Source organism: Arachis hypogaea, chromosome 7 (genome assembly GCF_003086295.3).
Source record: "Arachis hypogaea cultivar Tifrunner chromosome 7, arahy.Tifrunner.gnm2.J5K5, whole genome shotgun sequence".
Lineage (NCBI taxonomy): Eukaryota > Viridiplantae > Streptophyta > Magnoliopsida > Fabales > Fabaceae > Arachis > Arachis hypogaea.
Window position 1 is genome coordinate 40160069 of NC_092042.1, and position 10213 is coordinate 40170281.

The following is a 10213-nucleotide window of genomic DNA, read 5'->3' on the forward strand; positions in this document are numbered from 1 at the left end:
TAATGATCCAACATTAGTGACAAAAGTGAGTTTCACTAACGTTGGCGTTGTTGATCCTCTTCCACGTTAGAGTTCACGTTAACTAAGTTAACGTGACTCTTAACGTGGGCCATTGCCTAGTTTCCCAACGTTAGTGGTGTTCACTTTTACCACTAACGTTGAGGAGAAACGTTATTGGAGTTCATGTTTCTCGTTAACGTGGAGTCCTCTTTTTCTTCTACGTTAAGTACCACGTTAACTTAGTTAACGTGGCTCTTAACGTAAGCTATGAATGGCTTCGCAGGCGTTATTGGTGATCACTTTTCTCATTAACGTTGCAAGCTCTTTGCCATCCCACGTTAGTAGTCACGTTAACTAAGTTAACGTGAATGCTAACGTGGTTCTTCCATGCTTCATTTGTCCTGAAATCAAGCAATTAAAGTGCATCAAAGCTCTAGCTAAAGTCATGAGATTATGCATCATCAAATTCTCATGCAATTCTGGCAAAAATCTCATGAAATCATGCAAAATTCACAATAGTTGCTTAAATGAAGGTGTAAGTGTATTTTCACCCAAAACTTGCCTTATTCACTAGGAAAATGCATGAAACTACCCTAAAACAGTAAAGAAAAGGTCAGTGAAACTGGCCTAGATGCCCTGGCATCACAACACCAAACTTAAAGCTTGCTTGTCCCTAAGCAAGTACTGAAGTATAAGAAAAATGAAATGAAAGAACAAGAAGATAAAATGGAAGTAGCATTCCTGGTTCATGGAGTTTCATGCATAGCAACTTAGGTTCTTTCCTTTTAGGTTTCAAGCCTTTATCAAATCCCTATTCACTCTTTTGATTGCATCCCTTGAGGCTTCTTTCTTATTGATCCTTCTCTTCTTTTTTTCAAAGTTTATTTTTCTTTTTGCTAAGTGCTTTGTAAGAGGGAGACTCTTTATGATAAGCTTTCAACCAACACTCCCAAACCAGTTGGTTTTAAGGTGCTAGGTGTTAAGACACCCCTAAGGACTTACTCCCTCAAGTCTCTTTCCCTCATACATACACACCACAGGCACATGGTTTGTTATTCTTCTTTCTTGAGACCTTGGTGTCCAGCACCTCTTTGGGTTACTAAGTTCTCTGTAACAAGGGTTACTCTTGATAGTGGACTTTCAGCTGATAATCCCGGATTAGTTAATCCAAGTTACCAAGTGATAAGGCACCCCTAAGAGCTTATTCATCCAAGTATATCCCTTGTACATAAACACCACAGACACATGCCTCAATTTTGAAATCCTTGGTGCCTAGCATTGTTTCTTATTGTGTTTCCTTTCTTATTTTCACTTGTATTACTCTTTTTCTTTTCTTGTTGGGATCTTATTGGTTAGCTAGCCTCAAAGAATGTGTCTCAAACATAGGACTTAGGATGGATAGTTGCTTTCTTTCCTTTCTTGGTGAACCAACTTAGCTTACTAATCATCCTACCATAAACATTCAGAATGCATGTCACAAAATGACTCCACTCTTGTTCTTCCCATAACAATTTCTTTTTTGATTAACTTAAAGAGACAAGCATACAAGTAAGAAAGATGAAAGTGAGCATTCAAGGCATTAGGCTCAATAACATAGACCTAAGCAAAGAGAATTAAATGCATAATTGAAAATCCTAAGCTACCATGGAAGCATGTTCTATTTCATACATGATTTTTCTTATTTAAAGCTTTGGAAAAGAAGGTAAACTAAGAAGGAACTTCACCACCTTTCACTTGTTGGTATGCTCATTCTCTTCTACTCCCTTGCCATTTGTAGATTCGCTTTGTCCACTTGTGCTTCCTCTCATCCGATTTGCTCTAGCTAATTTCCAATCTTCTAGTGCCTTCCTTACTGATTCATGACTTTGTTCAACCCTTTCGGGCTCCACTCGTGCTCATTCATCCTTTACATCCTCATATTTTGTGATTCCTGGATGCAAAACAGGTAATTGTCTGACTAGATATCCAAGCCTGGCTTGGGTATTCACATTGTATCCAGTCTCACTCATGTAGACTCCTTCCGAGAATGTTCTATATTCATCGAAAAGATCTGCTTGTTCTCTTTGTTTCCTATGCATCTCATGAATGTGTGCTCCTTGATGTGCTTGGATGTTGATTAGCCTTTGGATGGCTTCTTGTTGTTGATCATGTTTCTAATTTAGGTTGTGGAAGGATTCACTCCATTGTCTTCCTTGTTCCAATTGCTGATCCATCAGTTGTTTTTGCCACTCCCCTTGTTGATTCATCCATCTAGAAAGTGACTCTTCATGGCGATCCCTTGATTGTATTTGGAGCTCTCTTTACGCCTCCTGATTTTCCATGCATTGCCTATATAAGGTGCCAATAGCCTCCTGCAGTTGGTGCATGCTTAGGGTGGCTGAAGCTTGCTCTTGTGGATGTTGTTCTTCTTCAGCTTGATGAGCTGGCCTCTTTCGTACCCTTCGTGGAGGTAATGGAGTTGCAGCAGCGTGCATCCGATGATAAGTGAGTGGAAGACCAACCTTTATCCACTCAGGGTTTTCATCTTCGAATATCACCCTGGCCAGTTTGCAAAGGCGAAAGATAGTGCTAGGATAACCCAGCTTTCCTCCAGAGTCACTCTTCTCGGTGAGCTTCCGAATGCCTTGAGCTCTAAGTTCATGAACCTTGATCTCTCCTCCCTTCATTATACATTGCACCATCGTTTCTCTCTTGAGATTCACTTCCGAGTTGTTTCCAGCTGGGAGAATGGATCTCCTTACAATTTCGAACCATCCTTTAGCCTCAGGGAGGAGATTTCCTCTTTTTATAAATTTCGGCTTCCCCTTGGGACCTCTCTCCCAATCTGCTCCTTGCACACATATATCCTGTAGAATCTGGTCATAATTGGGGTTTTGGTCCATTCTCGAGTGATAGCTCTCCTCTTCAAAGGGTATGCTTATCAGTTTCAGCACTCTCATGATAGTCATGGGGCTAAAGTCTACCACGACCCCTCTCAGAAAATTTGTGTATGAGTCATCCTCCTTGTCTTGCCTAACTGGATTTGCATAGAACTCTCTTACTAGAGTGGCATTCACCCTTGTGACAGGGTCGGTGAGGAGCTCCCATCTGCGTTGTTCCACCTTCTCTATGATTTTTGGACACTCGGCTTTTGTGACTTGAAAGCCTAGTTCATAAATGATTTCCTTCTCAGTCATGCACCCATACTGAAGTGCATGATAGAAGGTTCTAAATCGCACTTCATAAAAAGGAGGATGCTCTATGGGTCCCTTCCCTTTTTGCCTCTTGGAGCTTAATGATGCCATGAGTGAGGCTCAGTTTGCGAAGATGGTGAAGGCTATGAAGTTGAAGATGAAATTCGGTTGATGTGAGGCAGAATGTGTCTTAGAGAGAAGGGAGGAAAGGTGAGGATATAAGGTGTACGTGAAGGTTGTGTGAAGGGGTTTATAAAGAGAGATGGCAATTGTTGAAGGGTGTGGATTGATGGTGTTGTTTGATAGTGGACGGTTGGGGTTTTGAGATTGAATGAGCACAAGGATCACCTCTTTTATGAGGGTCTTGGTTCGGTCTCCAAAGGCATCCACTCCCAATGTTGCATGGCAACACTTCTAAGGACATTCCCTATGAAGACAAGTGTGAAATTCCCTTGGTGTAGTGGCCGAATCCTTCTTCCTTAATTGTCCTATCAAGTACCATCAATGTCCTTTTTGATTCCCTATACACGAAAAAGGAAGAATGTGAAAATTAATTGAAAAATTGGTGGAAAATGTGTGAACTAATAAAATATTTCTTTTTCTTTTTCTTTGTTTCTATATGACTAATTGTTTTCCATGAAAGCAAATCAATCAAGCATTAAGCTACCCATGCATGCACGTTGGTACACCAAACTTGTTTGTAATCACATGGTGCAACAAGTCTGGGGAGTGAACTTTCCTCATAAGGTGTGTTCAAACCACACTTGGTGTGCTTTGAACACCAAACTTATCATGTACTATAAGTTACATGTAGAGGGGCTTTATGTTAGTTGTCAAGATTAATTTGAACTTCCATGGAAATTACCTTATTGCTGTTATTAGAAATTTAAGAAAGGAGTTATAGAACATGGGTTGCCTCCCATGAAGCGCTTCTTTAACGTCATTAGCTTGACATTTGGTTCTTGTCAAGGTGGCTGATAGTGCTTGAAGTCCTCCCCTCTTGCAATGAACCTATGTCCATTAGCTTTGTTGATAAGCTCCATATGCTCTAAGGACATGATTTTGTTGATGGTATACACTGGGGGAAGCTGAGATGGAATAGTGGGGAGGTGAGGTGGTATAGATGGAAAGTATGTAGAAATCACTTCATCACCTGGTCAGAAATTTTTTGTAGGAATTTTCTTATTTCTCCATCCCCTTGGAACCCTTTTTTTTCCATTGATGTTGTCTTATTTTCTATGGATTCTTTCTCTAGTGGATTCTTGTTATTGATCTTGCATGACTGGTGCGCGAAATTGTGAACAATACTTTTCACAACTCTCATAATCCTCGGTAATGAACCCCAAAAACGTGGTGTTCAATACCATGGCATAAACACAACTTCGCACAACTAACCAGCAAGTGCACTGGGTCGTCCAAGTAATAAACCTTACGCGAGTAAGGGTCGATCCCACGGAGATTGTTGGTATGAAACAAGCTATGGTCATCTTGTAAATCTTAGTCAGGCAAACTCAAATGGGTATGGTGATAAACGCATAAAACATAAAGATAAAGATATAGATACTTATGTAATTCATTGGTAGGAACTTCAGATAAGCGCATGAAGATGCCTTCCCTTCCGTCTCTCTGCTTTCCTACTGTCTTCATCCAATCCTTCTTACTCCTTTCCATGGCAAGCTTAAGCAAGGGTTTCACCGTTGTCAGTGGCTACCTCCCATCCTCTCAGTGGAAATGTTCAACGCACCCTGTCACGGCACGGCTATCCATCTGTCGGTTCTCGATCAGGCCGGAATAGAATCCAGTGATTCTTTTGCGTCTGTCACTAACGCCCCGCCCTCAGGAGTTTGAAGCACATCACAGTCATTCAATCATTGAATCCTACTCAGAATACCACAGACAAGGTTAGACCTTCCGGATTCTCTTGAATGCCGCCATCAGTTCTAGCCTATACCACGAAGACTCTGATCTCACAGAATGGCTGGCTCGGTTGTCAGGCGAGCACTCGGTTGTCAGGCGATCAACCATGCATCGTGTATCAGGAATCCAAGAGATATTCACCCAATCGAAGGTAGAACGGAGGTGGTTGTCAGTCACACGTTCATAGGTGAGAATGATGATGAGTGTTACGGATCATCACATTCATCAAGTTGAAGAGCAAGTGATATCTTAGAACAAGAACAAGCGGAATTGAATAGAAGAACAATAGTAATTGCATTAATACTCGAGGTACAGCAGAGCTCCACACCATAATCTATGGTGTGTAGAAACTCCACCGTTGAAAATACATAAGAACAAGGTCTGGGCATGGCCGAGAGGCCAGCCCCCAAAACGTGATCAAAAGACCTAAAATGATCCAAAGATTCCAAAGATCAGATGATGAAAATACAATAGTAAAAGGTCCTACTTATAGAAAACTAGTAGTCTAAGGTTTACAGAAATGAGTAAATGACATAAAAATCCACTTCCGGGCCCACTTGGTGTGTGCTTGGGCTGAGCATTGAAGCATTTTCGTGTAGAGACTTCTCTTGGAGTTAAACGCCAGCTTTTATGCCAGTTTGGGCGTTTAACTCCCATTCTTGTGCCAATTCCGGCGTTTAACGCTGGAATTTCTGAAGGTGACTTTGAACGCCGGTTTGGGCCATCAAATCTTGGGCAAAGTATGGACTATCATATATTGCTGGAAAGCCCAGGATGTCTATTTCTAACGCCGTTGAGAGAGAGCCAATTGGGCTTCTGTAGCTCTAGAAAATCCACTTTGAGTGCAGGGAGGTCAGAATCCAACAGCATCTGCAGTCCTTTTCAGTCTCTGAATCAGATTTTTGCTCAGGTCCCTCAATTTCAGCCAGAAAATACCTGAAATCACAGAAAAACACACAAACTCATAGTAAAGTCCAAAAAAGTGAATTTTAACTAAAAACTAATAAAAATATACTAAAAACTAACTAGATCATACTAAAAACATACTAAAAACAATGCCAAAAAGCGTACAAATTATCCGCTCATCACAACACCAAACTTAAATTGTTGCTTGTCCTCAAGCAACTGAAGATCAAATAAGATAAAAAGAAGAGAATATGCAATGAATTCCAAAAACATCTATGAAGATCAGTATTAATTAGATGAGCGGGGCTTTTAACTTTTTGCCTCTGAATAGTTTTGGCATCTCACTCTATCCTTTAAAATTCAGAATGATTGGCTTCTTTAGGAACTCAGAATCCAGATAGTGTTATTGATTCTCCTAGTTAAGTATGATGATTATTGAACATAGCTACTTATTGAGTCTTGGCTGTGGCCCAAAACACTCTGTCTTCCAGTATTACCACCGGATACATACATGCCACAGACACATAATTGGGTGAACCTTTTCAGATTGTGACTCAGCTTTGCTAAAGTCCCCAATTAGAGGTGTCCAGGGTTCTTAAGCACACTCTTTTTTTTTTTGCCTTGAATCACAACTTTATTTTTTCCTTTCTCTCTTTTTTTTCGTTTTCGATTTTTTTTTGAATAGAAATGCTTTTTCTTGCTTCAAGAATCATTTTAATGATTTTTCAGATCCTCAGTAACATGTCTCCATTTTCATCATTCTTTCAAGAGCCAACATTCATGAACCACAAATTCAAGATACATATGCACTGTTTAAGCATACATTCAGAGAACAACAATATTGCCACCACATCAAAATAATTAACTGTTATAAAATTCAAAATTCATGCAATTCTTTCTTTTTTTTTTTTCAATTAAGAACACTTTTATTTAAGAGAGGTGATGGATTCATAGGACATTCATAACTTTAAGGCATAGACACTAAGACACCAATGATCACAAGACACAAACATGGATAAACATAAGCACAAAAATTCGAAAAATAGAGAAATAAAGAACAAGAAAATTAAGGAACGGGTCCACCTTAGTGATGGCGGCTCTTTCTTCCTCTTGAAGATCCTATGGAGTGCTTGAGCTCCTCAATATCTCTTCCTTGTCTTTGTTGTTCCTCTCTCATGATTCTTTGATCTTCTCTAATTTCATGGAGGATGATGGAGTGTTCTTGATGCTCCACCCTTAGTTGTCCCATGTTGGAACTCAATTCTCCTAGGGAGGTGTTCAGTTGCTCCCAATAGTTTTGTGGAGGAAAGTTCATCCCTTGAGGAATGGTGCGCGAAATTGTGAACAATACTTTTTCACAACTCTCATAATCCCCGGTCATGAGCCCCAAAAACTTGGTATCTCAATACCATGGCATTACACAACTTCGCACAACTAACCAGCAAGTGCACTGGGTCGTCCAAGTAATAAACCTTACGCGAGTAAGGGTCGATCCCACGGAGATTGTTAGTATGAAGCAAGCTATGGTCATCTTGTAAATCTTAGTCAGGCAGACTCAAAGGTATATGGTGATGAACGAAAATAAACACAAAGATAAAGATAGAGATACTTATGTAATTCATTGGTAGGAACTTCAGATAAGCGCATGAAGATGCCTTCCCTTCCGTCTCTCTGCTTTCCTACTGTCTTCATCCAATCCTTCTTATTCCTTTCCATGGCAAGCTTGTGTAGGGTTTCACCGTTGTCAATGGCTACCTCCCATCCTCTCAGTGAAAACGATTGCATATGCTCTGTCACAGCATAGCGGAATTCAGCTGTCGGTTCTCGGTCAGGCCGGAGTAGAATCCATCGATTCTTTTGCGTCTGTCACTAACGCCCCGCCCGCTAGGAGTTTGAAGCACGTCACAGTCATTCAATCATTGAATCCTACTCAGAATACCACAGACAAGGTTAGACCTTCCGGATTCTCTTGAATGCCGCCATCAGTTCTTGCCTATACCACGAAGATTCCGGTTAAAGAATCCAAGAGATATTCACCCAATCGAAAGTAGAACGGAGGTGGTTGTCAGTCACACGTTCATAGGTGAGAATGATGATGAGTGTCACGGATCATCACATTCATCAAGTTGAAGAACAAGTGATATCTTAGAACAAGAACAAGCGGAATTGAATGGAAGAACAATAGTAATTGCATTAATACTCGAGGTACAGCAGAGCTCCACACCTTAATCTATGGTGTGTAGAAACTCCACCGTTGAAAATACATAAGCATAAGGTCTAGGCATGGCCGAATGGCCAGCCTCCCAATGATCTAAGAACTAGATGTCCAAAGATGATCTAAAGATTAAAAGAAATCCAAAGATGAAAATACAATAGTAAAGGGTCCTATTTATAGAGAACTAGTAGCCTAAGGTTTACATAGATGAGTAAATGACATAAAAATCCACTTCCGGGCCCACTTGGTGTGTGCTTAGGCTGAGCAATGAAGCATGTTTCGTGCAGAGACTCTTCTTGGAGTTAAACGCCAGCTTTTATGCCAGTTTGGGCGTTTAACTCCCATTTGGGTGCCAGTTCCGGCGTTTAACGCTGGGATTTCTGAGGGTGACTTTGAACGCCGGTTTGGGCCATCAAATCTTGGGCAAAGTATGGACTATCATATATTGCTGGAAAGCCCAGGATGTCTACTTTCCAACGCCGTTGAGAGCGCGCCAATTGGGCTTCTGTAGCTCTAGAAAATCCACTTTGAGTGCAGGGAGGTCAGAATCCAACAGCATCTGCAGTCCTTTTCAGTCTCTGAATCAGATTTTTGCTCAGGTCCCTCAATTTCAGCCAGAAAATACCTGAAATCACAGAAAAACACAAACTCATAGTAAAGTCCAAAAAAGTGAATTTTAACTAAAAACTAATAAAAATATACTAAAAACTAACTAGATCATACTAAAAGCATACTAAAAACAATGCCAAAAAGCGTACAAATTATCCGCTCATCACAACACCAAACTTAAATTGTTGCTTGTCCTCAAGCAACTAAAGATCAAATAAGATAAAAAAAAAGAGAATATGCAATGAATTCCAAAAACATCTATGAAGATCAGTATTAATTAGATGAGCGGGGCTTTTAGCTTTTTGCCTCTGAATAGTTTTGGCATCTCACTCTATCCTTTAATTCAGAATGATTGGCTTCTTTAGGAACTCAGAATCCAGATAGTGTTATTGATTCTCCTAGTTAAGTATGATGATTCTTGAACATAGCTACTTATTGAGTCTTGGCTGTGGCCCAAAACACTCTGTCTTCCAGTATTACCACCGGATACATACATGCCACAGACACATAATTGGGTGAACCTTTTCAGATTGTGACTCAGCTTTGCTAAAGTCCCCAATTAGAGGTGTCCAGGGTTCTTAAGCACACTCTTTTTTTTTTTGCCTTGAATCACAACTTTATTTTTTCCTTTCTCTCTTTTTTTTCGTTTTCGTTTTTTTTTTTTGAATAGAAATGCTTTTTCTTGCTTCAAGAATCATTTTAATGATTTTTCAGATCCTCAGTAACATGTCTCCTTTTTCATCATTCTTTCAAGAGCCAACATTCATGAACCACAAATTCAAGATACATATGCACTGTTTAAGCATACATTCAGAGAACAACAATATTGCCACCACATCAAAATAATTAACTGTTATAAAATTCAAAATTCATGCAATTCTTTCTTTTTTTTTTCAATTAAGAACACTTTTATTTAAGAGAGGTGATGGATTCATAGGGCATTCATAACTTTAAGGCATAGACACTAAGACACTAATGATCACAAGACACAAACATGGATAAACATAAGCACAAAAATTCGAAAAATAGAGAAATAAAGAACAAGAAAATTAAGGAACGGGTCCACCTTAGTGATGGCGGCTCTTTCTTCCTCTTGAAGATCCTATGGAGTGCTTGAGCTCCTCAATATCTCTTCCTTGTCTTTGTTGTTCCTCTCTCATGATTCTTTGATCTTCTCTAATTTCATGGAGGATGATGGAGTGTTCTTGATGCTCCACCCTTAGTTGTCCCATGTTGGAACTCAATTCTCCTAGGGAGGTGTTCAGTTGCTCCCAATAGTTTTGTGGAGGAAAGTTCATCCCTTGAGGAATGGTGCGCGAAATTGTGAACAATACTTTTTCACAACTCTCATAATCCCCGGTCATGAGCCCCAAAAACTTGGTAGCTCAATACC